The 23788-nt window shown below is 39.7% G+C and overlaps 1 long non-coding RNA gene across 1 annotated transcript; it reads right to left on the reverse strand.

Annotated features, from left to right (window-relative positions):
* Window positions 1-3215: 3215 nt before the first annotated feature.
* Window positions 3216-17436, reverse strand: LOC110351973 (uncharacterized). The gene is made up of 3 exons (XR_002400216.4): window positions 17298-17436; window positions 6266-6341; window positions 3216-5847 (listed from the first exon to the last, which is right to left on the reverse strand). It is a non-coding gene; the product is annotated as an uncharacterized lncRNA (long non-coding RNA).
* Window positions 17437-23788: the final 6352 nt, after the last annotated feature.

The raw sequence follows: 23788 nt of genomic DNA on the forward strand, positions 1-23788 counted from the left end.
TAGTGGTGACATACAGTTAATATGTTATGTATCACCCCTTGGATTACTCCTCAAGTTTTTTATGTCACTGTAGGTCACTTCAGCATGTTGAACAGCCTCACCATGACATCAAGGTGGACAAAACTCAGACTTCAGCCAACGAGAGGAGGGAGGGAGCAGGTTTGCTGACATAAGCAGAGAGTAAATTGCTCCACATACCCCCAAATGTACCACCATCTGAAGCTCTGTTAGTAACCCCTGCACTCACCAAGGACACATTTTATAAACCTGAGCTCTGCCTTTCAGTGGCAAAGTTGTTACTTTAAAAAGATTCTTTTAGGATACCTGGAGCAGAGATAATATCTGCTACATTTAAAAAATATTATAGTAAACCGTCTTGTATGTTTTAAATTACTAGATCTTTTAATTTGTTTTAAAGAATTTCTGACTCTCATTTCTTTTGCCTGGAATTCTGATTTTAATTCAGTAGATCACCCATTGCTTTGATTTCATAACTATATTATTATATAATTAATAGGAAGGGAGAAAACATTCTCTTTTTAAAGTAGACGGATGCTATTAGTAAGATTAAAAAAAAAAAGGGAGAGGAAGCTGAAAAAATAAGTCAAATTGTATGCTGGATTGCCCAAGCACTGAAATTAAAGCACATACAAATGTTATCTTTTTAATATTGTTGTTTAACTCAATATATTAAATTTGGAGTTGTTTAATTGGTGAAGTGCTCCATAAATACAGGTCACCCTATAAATATTAAGAATCTTGGGATGGCATTGAGTTACAACTAGACAGGAATGTAGTTTTTTCCTTTTTTTTTTTTTTTTTTTTTGTTCTTAACGTCGTGCACCCTTTGCTCATGTATGTACACTTCTGGAGGAAAAAAAAAAAGGAGAATGTGGTCAAGACATACAAATCCATTTGAAAACAGTGAGAAGCACTATCTGTGAGAAGCATATGACCAATGCCCATGGAAGATTTTTGTCTTTGAGGTTATTCAATTAATGTGAGGTTTTACTTTGGAATCAGAAGCCTCTAAACATTTAAGTACTGTGTAAGTCTAATTGCTTGAATATTCCAATCAAGTTCACTTGAACTAACAGCAATATTAAGAAATGGAGTTTGCTAAACACGAGCATATAGATCTCATGTAGGAGAAGAAAGAAGAAGAGTATACACAAATACTTCTGTTGGTCCCTTTAGGTGTTTCAACATGAATCACATCTAATTTATTGAGTCTTTAAATAAAAACAAAACAAACAAACAAAAAAAGATAGATCATTACCTTAAAAGGAGAAAGAGCTCTAGAAATGAAACCTACATCAGAAGAAGGAACTAAAACATTATTAGTTACATGGAGGTAATGAGGATAAAGTACTAACATCAGGTGTTCTGGAGTTTAAAGCCTTCACTCTGAAGATGATAAACTAAAAGTCTCAGTATCTAGAGAAGCTGCTGCCAAAAACCTGGCAACTTCAGTTGTCTTTCTTAATGTAACAACTGAGTAGCAGAGCAAAGATTTATGTCTTTGCCTGCTTAGCACAAGCATTCTGTGAGCATTATAAAAACATAATAGTTTTTTGCTAGGGTTTTATGAGGGCCATTTCAATATCAACTACTACTCATCAAGGAAGAAACAGACAAATATTTCAAAAAGAAGAGTTGCTTTTGCTTAGATAAATTAGTAAGAAATTCATTAACTTTCCCTAAAATAAGTTTAAAAAAAAAAAGTTTAAATCTACATAAAATAAAAATGAAGGTATTGTGTATCCACAGAATTACTATTTTACTGAAGAAAAATATATTTAGAGTAAGATCTAGTTCCTTTCATGGAAAAACTGTTAACAATAAGAGATATGAATACAAACATTTTAACAGCAGTTGTGTTGCTGCAGCTGTAACAGTCGAAGGGTGTAATAGAGGAATCATTAGTAAGGAGATGCAATATCTTTTTATTAGGCTAACTGACACAGCTGTAAAACACTGAGAAATCTTGGACAAAGAACATGTAGCCCAGAAGAAAAGCAAATGCAGAAATATGGTAAATCAAGCATAGATGTCCTCCTCTATGAGGACATCCTCCATTGAGGCTGCCAATACTGGAAAGTTTCACCCCAGCCAAGGTTCAGACATTGCACAGCAAGGTGTGCCAATGGGAATCTAATTAAGTACAGCTGTGCCTATGTATGCTTACCACTTTAAAAGAAACAGATTAGCCTATGAGAAGAGGTCATATTTCATCAGAGCTGGGACAATGAACTTCAGGGAATAAACTAGGAGAGATGTCATTCAAAGTGATTTGTTCTTCTGGAATTTTATTTATGACTACTATACTTAAAACCACATTGAAGTGCTGGCCAAAACCAGACTTAAATTTAAATTTGGATTAACCCTGACTAAAGTTTATCCTTAAGAGCATGGCTTTGTATTTATATCTTAGACTCAAGTCAACAGTTTTCTCTCTGGTCCTATCCTTGCATTTGAGCAATGTGGAGCAAGCTGAAGTCTACTCATCTACTGAGGAAGCAAAAACAATTGCAGTGATTTATAGTCAAGCAGTCCCGTTTACTTGTAATGAAATGTAGGTGTTTATTACTAAGATAAAATTTAATACCTTAAACTAAATTTTATGGTCATATCCAGGAGATCAAGCATTTTGTACATTAAATCAAGATGGCATGCCACTAAAGAGTGGCCAAAAGTAGGATTCATTTTGGAAGAAAAATGTGATGAAGGATCACTAGACCATCAGTTCTGTCTAACATTAGAAAAAGTGTCTCTCTGGAGTTTGCCTTTTCCTTGCTATACATGCCTTCAGCAGGAGTCAGTTATCAGGAGTTTTCCAGAGAGCTTGACATAAACTTAAAAACTGCCAGAATCAAAACAGATCTGTGCAAACGTACAAAAATTTTTAGTCAGTCACATGTTCAAAACAATTAGTTAATTTCACTCTCATTATATATATATTTACGTACAATAAAAAATCCCTCCTGTTGTACAAAACAGATGTAGATTCACCTGTATAAATGTTAGCTTTATGTATGTGCTAGTATGTTTGTGTACTTCTTTCTGATAAAGTTGACAGGAGAAAAAAAGAGAACAAAACTCTCTTTTTAAAGAGCCAGGTGAAAACATGTTTCTGAATATCATATTTATTTCAACCCTTAATTGTTTGAAGTGCTATTCACAAGGTTTACAGCATAATTTACATGGGAAAAAAAAATGAATTGCGATTTTGCCCTCTGGAGCATATTTTCTTCACAAGTTATATATCTATAAATTGTTGAATGTAATTGAATGTATCATCTAGTCACAACGAAGACATTGGAAATCTAAATTCAGTCTAGAAAAAAAAACAGGAAATCTACTAACCACCCTTTTTCATATAAGAGAGATTCCCAGATCTTTGTTAGAATATAGGCTAGATTCAGCCTCGATTTTAAGTGTTATCTTAAATATGCATTTCTACATTTCTTGTAAAAATCTTTGAAAATAATGTTGAATAGAAACATTGTCAAAGAACAAACAAATCCTTGGGGAGGGGGTGGGCATACTAACAATATTTTTCATGTGTATTAAGATGTAAGGAGTCAAACTTCAAACCACTTCATTAACACTAGAAGTGCTTAGAAACAGTAGAGTATTGCTTCTGAAGTTTTTAAAGTTTATTCAGGTTAAACAAAGATAGAGGGAATAAAAACTACAATATAGAACAGGGAAATAAGATGGCATTTCCATCTCTTCAAGAACATTCAAGCACCATGGCCAGCTGTATCATTTAGACTCTCATTTTCTTGGGTTGATGTGGCCACACTGCTGAAGAAAAGTGACTATCACAACCCATTAGATTATCACAAGTTTTGAAGATTTCATCATAAATGAAAGTGCTGTAATAAAAACCGTTTCTCTCTCCTCCCAACATAGTAGGTTTGACTAGATCACAGCTGTACTTGTTTTATTGTAATGGGCTTAAACCTGTTATGTCAGGTGAAAGAAAACAGATGATAAACTGTTGGAGCTCTGACTCTGAAAAGAACAAGACAGAGATAAAATAAGATGCTACAGAGTTCTGCCAGCTTCTGTATGTGTTACTTACACTTTCTAGTTACATGGGCAGGCAGGTACATAATTAATTTGTTCTATAAGCAGCTTTGCTCTTCAGATTTACACCGAAGTTTTGAGGAGCAGCAATGTTAAGTCACACAGCTGAAATCCTTACACCAGACTTCTTTAATTAACTTCTCAGGAATATGCAAACTGAAATAAGGGCATTGGTAACTAGAAATGGGAAGCATTTTTGTAGATAAAAAGGTTCATAAAACATTTCTATCTAGCTGCATCACGCATGAGAGCAAGGGAGATGGTCTTCAGATCTGAGTTCATTGCTGTCCAACTCTGTCAAACTTCAGAAACATCAGTAGCAGAGAGCTGAGCTTAGTCAAAAAAAAAAAAAATATTCCCTTCTAATGTATGTATATAGCTCCACTAATATTAATTAAGAAATACCTGACACCCTACAAAAATTACTTCCTCTAGTCACTGGAGTTTAACCCATAAACATCTGTTTACAGTGACAAGAACAACTCGTCAATTAGTGTTACTAGATTATGATACATGAACAGTCTCTCTATCAAATCACTACAGCTGTAGTAACTTTTGGGTTCAAGACTACACAGAATTTGACTGACCATACAATAAACCTTGCTTTCTAAACTTTTGAGCTATAAAAGAAGGAGTTTCTCTTTGTAACCTTTCTCTTTCCTACTGAATATGCTGCAAAATACTTAAAAATGAGTTATTGTATGCATTCTCAAACAGAAGTTTTTTTATGTAAATAGTCCACACAATTTATAGCATTCTTGTTTATGTAACATTCTGGCTTATTGGCATTTGTCCTATGAATATACTGTTTAGGAAATTATGCACCAAGGTTATAAAACATTGTTTTCCCAATACACTATTTAAGAAAAAAGAAAATCAGTCTTGAAAGACTTGTCTCATAAAATATTTTAAATTTAAAAACCATAGTGAATACATTCTTTCATGACGTAAGGAGCCACTAGTTATTATTGTTATTAGAGCAATGCAGATAAACATTGCAATTTTACAGCTATCCAGTGAAGTCTACATGACTTCAGCACAGACATGAATGTTATTTATATTTCAGAGTCTTTAGCGATGCTAACCACCTTGTATTGACAGCAAGAATATCATTGGCCTGAAGAAATGCTATCAGAGAGAGAAAAAGCAGGCAGTATTGAAGGCAGCTGGATGAGATAAGTGGAATTGCCTAAGCTCACCTAACGTGCCAATGAATTCTGGCGAGGCCCAAATCCAGGGTATTTTCCCTGTATACAGCTGATTCTGAGCCCCTAGTGATGTGTCATCCTGTTGATCCTGAGCCATCACGTTGATGTATAGGAGCATTTGACCCAAATAAGCAAACAAATACAAAAACACATGCAGATTCAGAGTCAAAACCATGACATTCTTGCTTGCATGGGAACCAGTAAAAGATGTTTTTGCACTTTGAGTCAGTCAAGCATATTTCCTTCAAATTAATTATGATTTTGTTGTACGTTTGTTGCAAGAACATCTTAAGTACCTGCAATAGTGTTTGAGTAGGAACACAGAGCATGTAAATATCCTTAGTAAAATACCAGATATAATTCAGAAAAAATGGTGTTGAATTTGGAGTGCACTCTCTGGTTTAGAAGAGACTACCGTTTCTTCATTCACATAATGATCTTTGCTTCATCCTCAGGTCTTTCTTTGCCTGCATTCTCTCTAAAGTCTATCAAAGGCTTCAGAAAGATGAAAAGTTCCAACAGTCATGATTCCTCCAGGAGGAGACTGAGAGGAAGAAAAGGTAGATGTTTGTACAGTAACTGAAACCGAAAGTATCGAGGCATAAAGTAATAACAACAAGAGGATTCCATATCCCCAGAATAACAGGGAACTCATTTTTGCTCTGCAAGGTTGTATGAGATTTGGCCACAGCCTTTAATGTGATTGACAAAAGATGGTATTTTACCTTCCCAACACATTAAAAACACGTGTATCAGTTTTAAAAACACACAAATCATTTCCAGCAAACAGGCTAAATAATGGATGCAAAAACAGTAAATGAAGGAAGCAAAATAAGCTAAACTAAACTTTATAGTTATAAACTTAAAGCATCATTACTATATGTAAATCGTGTACTAGTTTCAAAGTTTTATCTATTTTACAGTTACTGATGCAGACTTCTAAAGTATCAATGCTGTGGTACCTCCAGCTCCCATTTGTTTGTTGTTTAGTCTATACAAAGTAGCCTTGGACTCTTCCTTTAGGTGCTCAGTATGTTCCTGTAAAAATAAAATGTTCTCATTGTGACCTTTCAGTACTTAAAGGGGTCACATAAAAAAGATGGAGAAGGACTCTTTACTTGGGTAGAGAATGATAGGACAAGGGGGAATGGTCTTAAACTAAAAGAAGATAGATTTAGACTAGACATTAGGAAGAAATTCTTCACTCAGAGGGTGGCGAGGCACTGGCACAGGCTGCACAGATGCCCCATTGCTGGAGGTGTTCAAGGCCAGGCTGGATAGGGCCTTGGCCAACTGGATTTAGCAGGTGGCATCCCTGCCTATGGGAGGGGGTTGGAGTTAGATGATCTTTAAGGTGCCTTCCAACATGAGCCATTCTATGATTTTTCATTTACTCGCTCCCCTATCTAAACGCTACCAGAGATGGAAGATGTCAATTTAAATAAGGCATCTTCAGTAGTGTTTCACATTCCCCCACAGAATAGACATTTCATCATGACACTAAAGAACCCTACAGAACAACAGAGGTATTTAAATATGTAATTCTTCAGATCCTTGCTAACATATTTAAGTTGAGCAACTCTAGCAGCAATTTGAGCAATGCTAGCAGTCACATGCTGAACAGTCTTCTAAAAGTTCTTTGGCTTAAATGACACTTAAACATATGCGTAAGGCTAGAAGGAATCAGGATTTAATTAAGAGCTCAATAGACATGGAGCCAATATTTTAAAATGTATTCTGGTCCTAAGCTTCCTTCCATCACCATCCCCCTGCTCACCTCACCAAAAAAAACGTAATCCTTATGTCTGCTATTTACCAAACATTGCATTTCCCATAGCTGATGATTTATTATGTTCTCATCATGTTATTGTTTACCTCAAATTCATAAAGGAGAGCTGCCAAACAGGATGCTACCTGAAAGACCAAATTGCATGACCATGTAATAAAGGAGATATTACAGATAAGCATAGATAGAGTATTTTTTATATTGTAGAAGAGTCCCCAGAACAGAATGACTTGCATTTCCATCCAGGCTTTAGTGCTACAGTTGAGAAAGATAACTAATGTAATACAAACAGACATTAAGAGATCCTGAAGCAAGACAAAGCAAAAAAAAGAAAAAAAAAAAAAAAAGGAGATTCTGCTTCACAGAATAACAATCAGCTTCTGACCAGTCATATGGGAAAAAACGTTTCCCTTTGCATATCACAGCAGCAATCACAATCTGAGGGATTAGGTTTGTAGGAGGAGTGTCTTCATCTTAATTACAATCAAAGGCTCAGCCTTCTGCAGCCTGTGTGGGACAACAGCCATTTGCTTTCAAGGAGCTGGTACATGTTGCTTTTAGGCTTTTTCCTGGACTTCCTCAGTTTGTATTGATTAGTGACTCATCGCACCAAAATTGGCTAGGATTTCACATTATTTGGATATTTTAACTGTTGAGACATCCAGCTTCTTGAAACTCCAGCTTCTACACCTTGTAACAAAACAGAGCTGTCTAATTGCCCCCAGCACCTGTAAATACAATATCACAGTTGTCTACAAAATAGACAACTCTATTTTAAAATGTCACCATCAGGCTCTTTTGTAGTCTAACCAATCCATGAATTCTCATTTCTCCCTGAACCTCCAGGTTTTCTCTAACCCACACTGTGCTTGTCCCCTTGTCAACCCTGCACAGACCTGTGCCCTGCAGTGCTGGGAGGCTTGTCCAACTCCCAGCTTAGGACAGAAAGCGATGCTACGCTCTGAGCTCACCAAAAACCTCACACTAAGGCAAACCTCCCCTCCTGCAACCCTTCACATGCCTGCTTTTGCTCTTGTGGGTAAAATACATGCTTTAGCCCATATTCTTCATAAATACAAAACCTAGGATTTTTATACCTGTTTTTTATAATGGGTGTGTTATTTCTGCAAGCCACATGCCCCTTGGCCATCTCAGCTCTGCAGCGCTCCAGCTCTGCTGTTTTTAAAACCCTTCTCCCCAGCAGCCTGGTAGAAGTGGGAGGCAGGCAGGCAGACCGATAGCTATGCAGCAGGCACTGCAGAGTGGCTTTCTGCTGCCTTGTTCTGCCCAGCAGAAACATTGCCCAAGCATACTCAGAGTCTGCCTAAACAGAGAGTCACAAATAAACTTTTGATCTCATTCAAAGTCAGGCTGCCCCTGTTGTTTCTTTACTACGTAGCTTTGTGCTTTATTTGTGAATCTTTTGACTGGTGGAATGAAGCAGTGTGGTGCCTTGTCTGTTTACCTTTCAGACCTTGATAACCAAATAATCAAAATAAGAATCTTTGTTATTTTTTTTTCCCCCACAGACATCAAGAAAAATATAAATAAAGAATGATATCGCTACCAGCCCATGTATAAACAGATTTCTTAATTCCTTTTAGAGACCTAATCAGCATCAGTAAATGTTTAGCTTCCTTCCTCTAGAAGTCCTCTGTCTTAGACTGGCAACAGTATTTGCCATGTGAAACACAGCCAAGCATTTTCTTACCTTTTTAATACTTTGTCTAACCAAACAGCATTTGGGTAATATAGCTCTCTCCCAGCTGGAAAAAAACAGTTTTGGTGAACTATAAATATAGCAGCCCTTAACAGTACTTTGCATTTGAGGAGCAGTACAGGCTGTGTCTAGTAAAAGAAAGTCTTACATATCTCTCCCTCCTCAGACATGCTTCAAGTGACCGACTTTCAAGCAAGCCTCTGATGTATTTGATTCATTCATTGATTGGCAGAAATGTAAGAGAAACGTAGCCAGGTACGCCCCCATCTACATTTCTGAATAACAGCTACATTTCCAGATGATTTAAATGTTTCATTCTAATCCAAGTTAGTTGTTAGATTGAGTGTAAAGATATTAAAAAAAAAAAAAAAAGAGAGAGAGAGAGATGAACTGCAATGCATAGAGCCAGATATAACATCTGTGTAATTTTTAAGAGCTTAGTCAAATGTAAAGAAAAAGCAAGTTATCTGTTATTCACCCAGTTATTTACAGCTGTCAGAAAGGAACATGGAGCAAAATGTATGCTTGTAAACTACTATCCTAGGGATTTATTGAAGTGCAGTGCCTTATCAGGTCTTTTGTTTGGACTGCCTAAAGACATACTAACCTTAATAACTGAGATTACAAACATGCTCAGCTTAAGTCAAGCCGTCAAGCCCCATACAAAACTACAGAGTTGTACTCCTCTTTCAAATATCTCCTTGTCCAAATTACAAAGGTAAAAATCCTCTTTTAGAGTAATCTGTTACAAGAAACAAACAAGCAAAAAACCTCTAAGGAGATGAAGGGAAGGGAAGGGAAGGGAAGGGAAGGGAAGGGAAGGGAAGGGAAGGGAAGGGAAGGGAAGGGAAGGGATTCATTTCATGATTCCTTACAAAAACACAAACACTCCCTGTTCTAAGTTCCTCCTGGCTCTGCTCTATAACCCTGCAGACCCAGCTTTCTCAGGCTGCCCAAGAGCCATCAGTAGGGATGGGTTGAAGGTGGCTCCTCTTTTTTCGTCCCTGGGGAGAGTTTCTCTTTTAACTCTCTCCTTGTCATAACCTGCTTGTAATGGAGTTGGACCCACAGCTTGCTTAGATAAGCCGTGCACACTCCGTGTGTGCCTCCTTGCTCCAACAGAGGTGTAGACTGGCTTGACATGGCCAGTTCCTATTTCAGAGCCAGCCATGAGTGCTGTTCCTGGGACAACACATCCCCTTCCCTGACACTAGTCCAGGCATCCCCAGCACAGGCACATCTGCACCCCATCTGGGCAGGAGATGGCAGGAATCCAGAGAGCTGGAAGTGGCAGCAGAAGAATTCATGACTGTCTACACCTAAGTGCACAGACCTGTTTTAAATTTGGCTATGCCACATAGCAACTCTTCTGCATCCTAAAATCCATCCAGGACTCTAAATCCTTTATTCATCAGTGTGCAAAGATACCTCCAGCCTGTTACAATCACGGGCTTGAGCTGGCTTTCGGAAGGGTGAATAAAGCCAATTAAGGTATTTTTCCTTTCAGAAAAATAAGTTACCTGTGCCCACCTTCTCTTTTTTACCATTAACTGAGAAGCTCACATCTAATATATAAAGCACCCAGTTAAATTTATCCTTCTTCTTTCCTGATTTCCCTGATTTTGGTATCTTGGGACTGTAAGTCCCCACAAAACTCTTCTGATCTGCTCCCTCACTGTTGGAAACAACAGTGTGATCGATGACAGATCTTCAGGAGTCAGCTGAACATCTGTGTCACCAGCCATCACAAGCAATGTGTTGCAATGCTCTTTCCAAAGCCCTCTGAGCTTAGCACCAAAAGTTTATCTCACAACAGTGCTTTGTTGCTGAGCCATTGGAATTTGAGATCGAAAAGGGCTCTTCCCCTTCATATGGAGTTCTTTAGTCAATTCAAGGAAACGAGTGCAACTCTATGGAGCAGATGCCAGGGTATATGCCCGGAGGGCAGATATAGGTTTCAATCTCTTACTCCAGTGATTATTTTTCTATTTTTTCATTGGAGCAGGCCTTGGAGATTCACTGATCCCCTTCTTCTTGGAAAATGCTCTCATCAGCTTTGCTTGGCCCCTCAGCTTCTCACTCCCATTCAGTGAAGGTTCAATTGGACCATGTACAAAGCAGCAGCTCCAACCTAGTGGGGGTGGATGGGTGGGAGATACAGGCTGAGGAGAGGTATGCTGAAAACGTAGTACCTGACGGGTCATAAGAAAAGTCAGCTTGTTATGACTAGTGTGACTGGTCTTGCTTGTGAACAGAATTCCAGTTATATCTGGAATTAAAGACTGGAGCATTGGTTAAATATAAAACTATGCAATTTACAGTCCCTGAAAGTCAAATGAAATTCTTTTCAAGGTGGGTTAAAAGTCCATAGTTTTTAATAAATAGAGATGTTTGTCTTTAGAGAACTGGGCTCTTGGTAACTATATTTCTCTGCTGTTTTGGTATGCATTTAGCCTGAGGCAACTGTAGGTCTCATACAGTTCACAGCAAAGTCCCCACCACTTGTTTCCACACAGCTGTCCCCTTGGCTGTACTGGTACAAGGGCCTGGGGGATAGGGATGATGAACATATTCAAGCTAAAAACTATGTGGTCTGAAAATGGAGGTTGTTTTGATCTCACCTCACTTCTGTGATCTAGTTTCCTTACAGCCCCCAAAAGAGCAATACATGTGCTAATAATATATACAAGGGAACAAGCAGCTAAGAATGAGGGAAAAGCTTGCAAAATATCCCTGGTATCACGATGCCCTGCCTAAAGAATGGGAGACCATGAAGATCAGTATTGTCCTGAGGGGTCTGCTTCAGGATGTGCCACCTGCTGTACTCACAGATGTCGAAAGTGAAGAAGCACCCAAAATTGTGGGGACCAAGCTGTTGTGTATGTGTGCTCCTGACTGCATGCCCTGGTTGTGGCCAGCATGGGTTCTGTCAGAGATGTCAGAGAGCTTGTTGAAGGGCTGGTACAGCATCCCTCTCCAGACAGCAAAGCAGGAAAGTGAGAAGCCTGAGAACAGAGCCAATGTTCAGACCACAGTTTTAGGGGAGAAGAAGATGCAACTGAAGAAAATCAAAATGAATTCTCCTTGGGGTTGCCAAACACTCTATATGCTGATTCTTCCGATCTAGAAAATTTTATTCACAGATGTGAATTTTTTAATAGTTTGGCTGCCAATTTTTTTTTAAAGAACTCCCACAGCAATGTAGGGAAAGACTTCTGATATTAAAATAATGTTTTTCAATTCCTAATGTTAAAAAAAAAAAAAATCAAACCAACCAGCCAAACAAAACCAGTTCCTTAGACATTACACTGAATGTGACAGGACTCTGTGGGAAATTGTGCTGGCACTGAATCCTGGTGTAGGCTCTCCCACCTTTATCCAAATCAGGAGGCTGGAGAGTGGGAAGAAAATCTGAAAAATAAGCATAGTAATTCCCATACTGATTCAGAGTAGCTAACCACTTTATCCTTTCTTTCAGATAAGAGCTAATAGGAGAGGTCTCAAAAGAGAATGCAAAGAGTAAAGGTCCCCAGGGAAAGCACTGTAAATTAATGGTAGCCTTATGCTACAAAAAATGAGGATTTCTCTCTCTCTCTCTTTAATCCTATTTTTTTTTTCCTGCATAATGCAGATATGATTTTACATAAATGTCTGAACTTTCTCACTGCCTGTCAGATTCTATATATTGGTAATAACCTCTGAGAATGTGTTTTACATATTTATTATAATACGCAGATACATGTATGTGTTCATGCACATATTGTGCATATTTTTTCTGCTTTAAATTTTAGAAATTCAAACGTTGTGTTTGTGGATGATTCTGTTTAATTATCAAAACAAACAAACAAACAACTGAAATAGCAGCACAAAGTTATTTAGAAACAGAATAGGGAAAACACCACTGAGACACACACAGGGAAAAAAGGGGGAGGGGGGGAAGGGATTTATAATGTTATGCTGCAAATTCAAGTCACATATTTTGCAGGTATTAGAAGTATCAGTACAACTTCTTTTAGCAGAAATAGCTCTCCCTTTACCTGCTCCTCCAGTGCACAGCCCCAGCCTGCCTTAGCCATCTCCTCTCATTATAGCAGTTTAAAATCTGGATATGCTGAGCACAGTACATTAGATATAAAATCGCCTGTACTAAATTTACATGTCTCAAATTCAGAAGAGGGAATAGAAGTAGAAATTTAGGTGGGTTATTTCTTAGGAAGAAGTCCTCATCAAGGACTGAACTACAACTCTTTTTCTGAACAGGTATCTTTGCTGGTCTTCAGCAGTAGCTGAAACCTAGCAGGTGAGTATTCTATCAGTTTAAATGTATTTAAAGACCTACTTTCTCTTAGACTGTTAAGGATTTTTACCAAAAAATCCTTTGCCAGGTTAAATACAAAAAAAAAAAAAAAAAAGTAAGACTGGAGACCTCATTTGCCAATGTTTCATACTAATCCAACTACCATAACCGAACAGATTAGATTGGGACTCTCTTGGGGAAGTATCACAAAAAATCACTGTTGTTCTATCTTCCTCTGTTATCTCTTACAACAATTTTCCCATGCAAACCAAAGCTGCACACAAAAAAAAGAAAAAAATAAATAAAAGAGAAAAAAAGTAAACAAAAAAGAAAGAAAAAATAACAAACAAACAAGCAAAAACTGAGTTTTCTGTGTTTTAATAATTACTATCAAAAGGCCAGAACTACCAATGCAGCTCTAACAGGACTGGCAGGAGTCATTGGTCTCTGTCTACTAGGAAGTTAATGCCAGATGAAAACTTTTCTTTATCCAAAGCTTAAATGTTTAGTTAAATCATTGCATACGTACTTTATATTACCTATTACACATAACACGAAATATTTGCCTGATTTTAATTAGACCAATGTTATTTGAGCATCACGGGGAAACTAGAATGAGATCAGAGTACAAAAAAGAACAAATACCATTTAAGCCACAACACAGTGTGGCTGTGCTGTTACTGAGACGCCTGTCAGAGTGGTAGTGTGGAAGTCTGTATTTAATGTCTTCCAGCAATTTTCACATTAAATTTGCTCACTATAAAGGAACAACAGTGGTAAAAACCCAACTGCTTCTAAAATGGAGCTGGACATGCTCAAAAAAGAGCAGGAGGATATCAGACTTCTGATAGCCCAGCTGATAGCTATGATACACATATGTAGCATAAGCCAACCTAGCTTTGCTGAAATCAGTAGAATTTTTAGATTCACAGTAGGAAAGAATTTACCACATACTTTTCCTAATTGCCAGGTGCCCAAAATATCCAGCAGCAACTCAGTTGCTGGACTCAGGCATCGAATGTCAAAATTTTATTCATACATTTTTACATTATGAATTAGGTACTTATGAAATATACCTAATGAGGGCAACAGCTATTTTTCTGACTGTATTCCCTTATCTACAGGTATCTTAAAGGAGGCTGTAGCGAGGTGGGGATTGGTTTATTCTCCCACGTGCCTGGTGACAGGACAAGGGGGAATAGACTAAAGTTGTGCCAGGGGAGGTTTAGGTTGGATATTAGGAAGAACTTTACTGAAAGGGTTGTTAGGCATTGGAATAGGCTGCCCAGGGAAGTGGTTCAGGCACCATTCCTGGAGGTCTTTAAAAGACGTTTAGGTGTAGAGCTTAGTGATATGGTTTAGTGGAGAACTTGTTAGTGTTAGATCAGAGGCTGGACTCGGTGATCTTGGAGGTCTCTTCCAACCTAGATGATTCTGTGATTCTAGGACAGGACAGCACAGTCAACCTGAGTCTACTCACCAGTAAGTAAGCTCCAGTGTGATCTCAGCCCATTTGAAGCTGACAAACACAGAAACCCTCAGTCAGTGATTGACAAATTGACTATAAATTGCCAGAAAAATATGTTCCCAGATCTACGTATATATTTGAGTGACTCTTACTAAATTTGATGTAAGATGCATTTCTGTTTTCCCCAACATGTTACAGTATTTATTTTTTTTCCTGTTTGAAAGTGAAGTGTTCAACCGCAATTAAGTGCTAAACCATAAAGAATTACTTTTATTAGGCTTGATTCTTATAGAAAGCTCTTTTTTTACACTGATCCATGCAAAACTTCAAAAGTAATGAGCTGGCTTGGGAACAAGAGAGGCAGTTGGCACTATATGCATTGTGTAAGAGCTAGGAGCATTTGAACTATTGACAGGTTCTCTCTTCTGCTCTTTTCTCCTCTGCCTGTTTTCCTTAAAGCTCCTTCTGTGAAGACCAAAGCAGCAGTAGCAGTTAATGTGCTGGCATAGCCTTTGAAGGGCCCCTGAAATCTTGGGACTTTTTATCTTCTTTGCAGAATATTCTAGCAGAATATGACTATTTGCATCCAGCAGCCAGATACTTTACTGAGTATTTTGCCTTCAGAGCTGTAGTCAGAGACATGTTGGGCACCTTACATGCAGGGATGGCCCTGCAATGCTAAGGTTTAACATATAGGTACACCTTGCAAGAGTGGCTTTCTTGGAAGGTTTCACTGCCTCCAGACACAGTCATAATCCTTCCTCCCTCGCAAATCAGAGAGTAAGACCACTAAGTCTGAACTGAAAAGAAGCTTAACAAAAAAAAAAAAAAAAAAAAAAAAAAAAAAAAAAATTAAGGTCATCATTAACCTCATGTTCATCAGCACACTAAATTGAAAACTGTAAGTCTGAGTGTTTTTTTGCTCAAGCCTGGAACTACGGCAATATTGAAGACATAAGGAGCTGTTGTCCCAGTCCATCTGTAATCCCCCCCAAACAAAGAGCCCCTCTGCCAGGAAAAATTAGACCAAACCCTAGCTCCAATTTCCTGCCTTTTTTTATTCTTCTAATGCTGTAATGTCATTATACTATGTTTCACATCTCTAATTTTGATTGACACAGACAAGCTTAGAAGGAGAAGCAGGACTAAGTCAAATTCGGGATCCGCTGGAGGGTCAGGACACATACGGTGACCAGCTGTAATGCAAACGCTGGGGCTGGCTGTCAGTGAGCTCATGCAGCTGGGGCTAGAGAAAGGCAGCTTTAAGGCTACCCAAAACGTCACTGCAAACAAATGCTGTTTTCCCAGGTGAATCACAGCTCTGTGGTTAGGCTCTGCTGTTGAAATACAATGGCATACACTAAAATGGGTAACTATGGCTCAGACCACAAAATCAGTGCAGCACATCCTAATTTTCCCCCTCCTCCTTTATCAGGTCCAAAGTGCAGAAAACACCGGTACAGCATCCAAATGTATTGCAGTGCATTTGGTAAACTCTTGAGTAATTTATCACAAGTTTTGGTGTTACGTTTGTTTATAGAAATGGATAATGCCTGAAAGCTGGGATATTCTTTCCAGTCTTATCTGAATCATCACAAACTTCCTTAAAAGGTAAGTTTTGGAATACATGTTCATGAAGGATTTCTGCTAATTTTAAGACCCTTTTCTTTTGGGAAAGGCACTAAAACAATTTTTCTTGCTGTATTTCAATAATGCTGGATCCTTAAATCACTACAAATGTCTGAGAAGCAAGCCTAGGGCAGTAGAGAATGTACATACAGATATGTAAATATACATATATTTCTTTATAACATGTTCACCTATTAAAAACAAACAATCAGCTCTTCAGAATAAAAAACAATCACTTTTTTTTTTTTTTTTTAAACGTATCACTTCTAATTTCCTTCAAATCGGTTTATTTCTTCTGACAATATTGAATCAGCTCAGAAGCAGAACAGCCAAAATTTTACTCACAACACACTAAGCATTTTGAATGAAGTTAATGACTCCACTATGGCTTTATTTTGGTTTTGCTGTTAAGTTCAATTCGTAGACTGGATCCTGCTCTCGGTTACCTTGGTGCACGACTGAGGTACAGCAGCCTGAGCCACCCAGTGCCACAGAAGCACAAATGTGCTTCTGAGCAAAGCTCAGAAGCTCAGAATATTGGTCTGTCAGGAGAGAGCCCATACATTTGGGAGCGGACTACACGTGCCTGGCTTGTTGTGAGACACTGGCTTGCTTTACTCTCAGCCACTCAGCCTCTTCCAGGCTCAGCTGGTTTCCTATTCAATTAAAATGCAATCAGTGTGACTGAAGCACTGCGCAAAAAGTTGAGGAACAGAAAACCTCAGTAACGCTAGTCTGTAGTTAACTGGCACTGACTGAAAGAAGCCAATGAATCTCTGCGGTGTCAAGGGCACTGAAAGAAAAGTCGTAGGGAGATGCTAAGCCTCTGTCACTTTAAATGTTATTAATTCCCCAAACAAGCTTGGCTGCTGAGTGAACATTTCATTTTGAGAAATAAGCCTTGAAGGTCCGGCAGTGCAATCTGTCTGTAGCAGCTACGCTATAGCACAGTATAAACAATCATGGCAACACCAGACTTCAGCACCATCATAAACTATTTATCAGCAAGCTGCGTTTGACTGAACAAGCACTTTTCCTTGCAGAGAGGCCGCCTCTCAAAGCACAGAGTAATTCTGCTAGTGGCTTCTCCTTACCTCTGCAAAGAAGGCATGGCGAGCCTCAGGGCGATACCCAAGATGCCAGCAGGGCATGTGGGATGCCATGGCCTGTACGGCCCAGCACCCTGAAATGCCACCAGGCCCATTTCTGCAGGACTGCCACATGGCTGTAAACACAATGGGTTTTCATACATCTGGCATCTGATTCTGATATTGGTTATCTCTGTGCAAATCAGAAATAACTCTGGGCAAGCCAATGGAGTTCCACTAATTTAAAACTAATTTAAAACTCAGTCTGGGCTCCCCCGATCCTTATTTTCTGCTGATTACCGCCTTCTGTTAAGACATAGTTTTCCTTATGAAGCAGCAGCCTGGGGTGGAGCACCCAAGCCAGCTGGTGCTTCTCTCCCCCTCTGCATCACCCAGAGCACCCAGGTGGGCCCACTCCCAGTGGCCTAGCCTAGCCTAGTCTGGCCTGGTCACTCCAGAAGTTGCTCTGCTGGAGTCTGCAGCCTGCAACAAGTGCCACGTGGGCTGGGGACATGCATGGGAAAAGCACTGTCCCTGTCCTTGGAAAGCAGGTGGACACATTCGGGGCAGGATGTTTTTATCCTTGCTTGCATTTCAAGATTTGAGCTGTAGAAATTCAAGGTGCCTTCACTGGGTCTGTGCTTGGACCAGCCCAGGATCTGTCTGTAATTCATCAAGAAGGAAAGCAAAAGGATGAAAAAAAAAAAAAAAAAAAAAAAGGCCTTACAGCCTAGAAAGCTGCAAGGAATGTAAAGGGAGGCAAAGGGAAGACTTCTCTCTGAGCAGTGCAGCATCAGTCCAGAACCAAAGGGTTGTTTTGCCTGTGTCTTTCAGGCTGACAGGCCATACAGAAACTGCGCTGAAGCTACTGTAAATGATTAAATCAGGGCAGCTATTTTATGCATTCTCAGAGGTGGCCTGACTGCTGGGAATTTGAAAGCAATTGCTCTTGAGTTTCTGTTCCCATCCCTGCCACCATCTCAGACCCTTATCAAGTCTGATGGTGAATTTGGGATGAGGTTTTAGCTCTTCCTTCCACCGAAAAATGCAACCAAATATTCTGTGGTTTGGTGTGATGCCAGTATACACCACATGGGTAGAAAATAAATGGCAGAAGAAGAGAAAAGCACAGAACAAAAGGGAAAAAGGGAAAAGAGAAGGACCATATGAGCAAGCTCACTGCAGCTTGCTATTTCCTTGACAGATGGAAATAGCTTCAGCAAGTACTGTTTTGGATGGTTCATTACTGTTTTTTTTCACTAGCATTTTCTGGAATGATGCTGGTAAAGTTTTACTGGTCAGACTGGCAATATATACAATGATAATACAATAATAAACATACACAGTCATGACTCCAGAGCTGGGCTGTTGAAAGAGTAAAGCTTTAGAAACACAATGCTTTACTGAGGGCAGGCCCTCTTCCTCCCTCCAATCCCAGCAAGCTTATTTATTTTTTCAAGGTCTTTTTATCATTGAATATTAAAAACAACCCTTCTTCTCCAATGAAGGAACCACCCAGCAACACAAAGATAACCTTTCTTGTAAAGACAATGTGCAGATAGCAAGAATGCTGTTGCTATTTTTTGCTATTCTAAGATAAAGTTTTTGCTCCCAGTTAATCCATAAGAAGTCTATCTTTATTTCAATGAACTCATTCAAAGTATAAACGCCAGTAGGACCTTCCAACAGCAGTTATAGCAATAAGTCACTTTGACAACGCTCTACTGTTTCCCCTTTCTTATGAAACCAAAATAAAATTGTGTTCTAATAACTCCATATTTTGGAATCACTAGATTCTGGCTAACTTTTGCTATAGAAAGAAGTTTGTTCAAGGAAATATATGACTTGTAGGACACTGAATGGTCCTGCTTTATGTAATGCTATTTAGGGGCCATGAGAGAAGAGCACAGGGTAAAGTGGGGCTACTCTGACAGACTGAAAGATAATCCTCTTGGAGTCAGGAACTCTGAGGAGTCAGGAACCATGTGAGTAAACTGGAGACCTGAGACTGGCTTCAACAAAAACATTCAAATCTGAGCAACTGTTTTTTTTTTATGGTCTCTATTTGCTGTCTGAAGAACTGTCCCTTCAAACCAGGGATAGATTTCACTAGCTGAACATAACAGCTCTCTCAGCTAAAAATCTCAAAAAGTGGACAATACAAATGCTACATTTTGTGGTTAACAGCATTGAACATGGACACCAGAGAAACCACTATACTCAGTGGTATGAGTCGCTGAATGGCTCTTATTATGACCTGCATTATTCTCACAGCACATCAGAGAGTTCTTCTCAAAGCCTTAGGTGCCTTGACACAAGCAGCAAAGTTAATGTATGTGGTATCAGTCCTTCAGAAACGACCATACCCTCTCAAAATTCACATATATCCATGCAGCTCTAACCCCTCCTAGTATCAATGAAGCCTGATAAATCTTCCATTAATTAGTAAGGGGAGGAGTGGGGAACAGTCATTGCCTAGTCGAGCAATGCTGAACATACCAGGGGATTTTCTGTGGAGAAGAGAGGGTTAAAAGTCTGTTTGGGTGTGCCTCCATCAGCACTGTGCTAAGTGCTGCATTTTCTCTGGGGGTTTTTCCCACAGATTTACAGCTTCTAGCTATAATTGATCAGCCATATACAGATCACATAAACCACTAAAAGAAACACAGTATGAACAAGTGGAAAAAGTCATCCAAAGCCAGGAAAGACTGAACAACAAAGTGCAGATCAATTACCTCTGTTCTTTGCAGACTGTGGAGCTAGGAAGTGGGCCTAAATGCTGCCCACGTATCACTGCCTATATCTGGAATTTGGAGAACAGTTGGAGAATTATATGGTATTAAGAAGAAAGCAGAAAAGTGTCCCTATAGGACGCTTATAGCCTTAGTTCTTTTAGATGAGATTTGCTCTGGAAAACAGTGGTACATCCTCCCAATATATTACTGAGATGAGGTTCAGATGAGGAAGATCTAATAATTTTTAAGTGTCGGTAACTAATGATTCCCTTTGCTCTTGGAACAGAGATTTGAGCTCGAATGTAGCACTTTTTAAGTGGGGAAAGGAGGAGAGGAGAGGATAAACCACAGCTGGTGTCCTTAGGGGAAAAAACAGAGAGTGGCAAATCTGCAGTGGGGAGCTCCTTAAGACAGCCTTTCATGCGGTTCTGCATCAGACGAATTCATTTACTTAGCTTTTTCAGCATTTTTGGTTAGTGGGTGACCAGAGCATTTGGGTGTAAAACACAGACTATGTAGATTTCTCTCTTTGTTCTTGACTTTCTTGACTTAAAATCCCACTGGCCTAGGGAAAATCTAACTCACTGGATGTATTTGTGAAGGCTAATGCAGCATTTTTATCCATGACTTAAAAAAAAAAAAAAGTTTCAGTGCTTAAAGCTGCATTCTGCCACTAAACCAAGAATAATATGCTGTGTTTCCATTTCAGCCTATGAATCTTTGTGGACATACTTATTATCCTCAGGAGCACCTCTAAGATCCTAAACTTGTGTATCTGACAGTGTCCTGTGCATGCACCTCTGATTTCTATGAACATGGTCCTCTGGAGGGCTGTGTATATGTGCATGGGTGTGCATCTCTGTGACTGTCTGAGTCAGGCAGTTTGCCTGCCTTACCCTGAAGAAGCACCCCTTCTCCTCTGCTTTTCTTCTTGCTCTGTTCCAGTCACCAAGGTTATATCCAGCAGCAAACTCCCTGGTCTGCTGTGGCTTCCAGGAGAACAAATCTGCCTCTCTTCACCAATCTGGCTCAAAAGCACCACAGAAGCTCTAGATAACTGATGGCTTTGCTCTGTCAAAAAACAAACAAACAAACAAACAAAATAGAAAAATGAAACACCTTGAATACCTCATGGAAGTTTAATGGTCTAAACATTTGGGAGTGAAATACTTCAGAAACGATCAGACTTTGTATAAGTAAGAAAACACCCTCACCAGACCCTCATATCCTACCCCACCAGGAGGAGACCTGCATGTGCTTATTTTCTTTAATTCTGAGCCCTGGTGCCTTTCCAAGTAGGTTTGGAGGGCTAGCTTGCATCCCCAGGCAAAGGGATGTCAGGGATAAGAGGGCGATCACTGATTCCCAGGAACACTCTGGGTTGCTACAAGTGTCAGAAATCAGAAAGAAAGAGGAAAGAACGCATCATCCTACCACAGCAGCCCCCAGGACAGCAATCTCCAGTGATGTATAGAGAGGAAAATGTGTCAAAGTAGTTAGAAGGGAAAAAGAAAAAAAAACAAACACATGAAGAAGAGAAGGGCGGCTGAGTGACAAAAGAGTCATGGAGCAAAAATCCAACCACAAATAATTTGAGGGCTTGATTTGTTCGTGTTACACTGCTGACACGGCATGTTTTCCCCTGCTGGCTGCCTTTGCTGTATCAGTGCTAATGTCTGGCAAACTTGGAGACTGCTTTCTTGCTAACAAAAGTGATAATTATCAATAGACAGCCCCTTGCGTGTCACCCGTGTCTAGATATGAGATCATTACAATCAAGAAAGAGGGACCATGAATATTTAGGTCACTTTGATGTGTTTTCCTGCAACACAGAGAAGAAGATGGTATTCTGCTGAATCTGCTGCTGTGACAGCACAGAACTGCTCACTGTTTCATGCCCTTGACTCTTGGTGCTGGCTGTGAACACACATACATTTTTGCTTTTAGTGATCTTGTAGCCAGGAAATTGGCAGAGATCCTTTTGCTGGCCATGGGGGTTGCACAACCTTGTTGTGATGGTTGTTCATGTTATCTGTGTCTTCTGAAAATGGGTTTGGCCGAAGTTGGAAGGGACCTCAGGAAGTCATCTGGTCTGACTCCCATGGTCAAGCAGGTTCACCCAACCAATCTGCCCAGGACCATGTCCAGGCAGGTTTTGAGGGGGGGGGTTCCAAGGAGGGAGACTCCACAACCTCTATGGGCAACCAGTGCCAGTGCTTCATCACCTGCACAGTAAAGAAGTGCTTCCTGATAGTCAAAGGGAACCTCCTCTGTTCCAGTTTGTGCCTGTTGGGCTCTATAGCCAAAGTCCTTGAATGTACATCATGATCACAAGACTGTACCTGGGGTCAAGTAAAAAGACTAAAGAAAATCCAGTTCAGTGCAACAGCTGAATATGGCCACATCACATTGGGTCTAGAAGCAAGAAAAGCAAAAGAAAATGCTCAGGGTAGAAGCTGAGCCCTGGTGCCTTTCCAAGATGGACAAGTATTTCTATCTTCCATGTGTGTTTGGTCTGGCATGCGATGTCCTCTGGAAGTTGTGTGTGACCTTCCCAATAAATTTGTTAAGCCTCAGTAAGCAGAGGAAAGATCCCACCAGAGCAAGAAGCAAGGAAAGCACAGTAGAGCAATTAAGACCGGAAAGAACTGTGGAAAAGAACCTGAAAAGATTTTCTTTCCACAGAACTCTTAGAGTTTACAACAAATGTAAAGGACCCCTTGAAAACACTAGGTTGCCTGCTGCTTTTTGTTTAGGAACCTCCACCCAGCCGTCACAGGGAAGATACACAGGCTCTTAGACATTTCCCTAACAGCTCTTGTTTTAGGTAATGTAAATAACATTTTTTACATTAACATCTTATTTATGTAGAATCTTCTGTCTCAGCAGATGTCCTGCAGCTGTAGGTGTATAAAATATAGGGTAAGGGGGTGGGGAGGATTAATCTCTTCCTTATACTTGTGAGAAGAAAGAGCCACTGCAGTGGATGTTGTGAAGCAATGGGAGCATTACCAGACATCAAATATCACATGCCAGACATCAGGCCCAGAGCTGAGGCTCAGGGTTATTGTCGTGCTACATAATCAACAGACGTGTAGCATAGTGTACATGTAACTCAAAATAAGTCCTCCATCTTTATAACCCCCTTTCCACTCAGTGAAAAATGATAACATTTGTGGACCACTGATGCGTGTAACTTGGGAATTCATTTTCATTTGTAACCTTGGAAATCTTTCGACTTGCCTTGTCAAGAATAACTTCTTATTGCCATCTTCCCACTGAGACCAGGACCAGACATGTAGTGGATATAAATCAGCTCAGGCATTAGCATCAACTTTTAAAACAAAATAAAATAAGCCGTTGAACAGAGGTAAGTTACATGAAACACAGATCTGCAGAAACACAATGGTACATTTTGGTGAGATCCAATTTGAAAAAGCTGCTAGACAAGCTCCACTACACCTTTATAGCAACAGAGAGCGTAATTAACACACTAAACATTTGGCAGTAGTGGGGGAAGGTAAACGAGCCTTTGCAAATGTGGGCACTGTGCCTTTGCCAAGTCAGCTGCCTTTTTAAGAGGCTGGGGCATCTTGTCCAACAACGCAATTACCACGTGTGTCAGCACGTGGGTTTGAAAGGCACAGATTTCCCCTGATGTGCTGCTTCTCTGCTCACCTGTTGCCAGATTGCATCTTTTCTGACTCACTGCTTCAGAAGTACAACTGAGCCCATGCTGTGTTGATTCCAAAATACAGCAGC

This window comes from Anas platyrhynchos, chromosome 4, assembly GCF_047663525.1.
Source record: "Anas platyrhynchos isolate ZD024472 breed Pekin duck chromosome 4, IASCAAS_PekinDuck_T2T, whole genome shotgun sequence".
Lineage (NCBI taxonomy): Eukaryota > Metazoa > Chordata > Aves > Anseriformes > Anatidae > Anas > Anas platyrhynchos.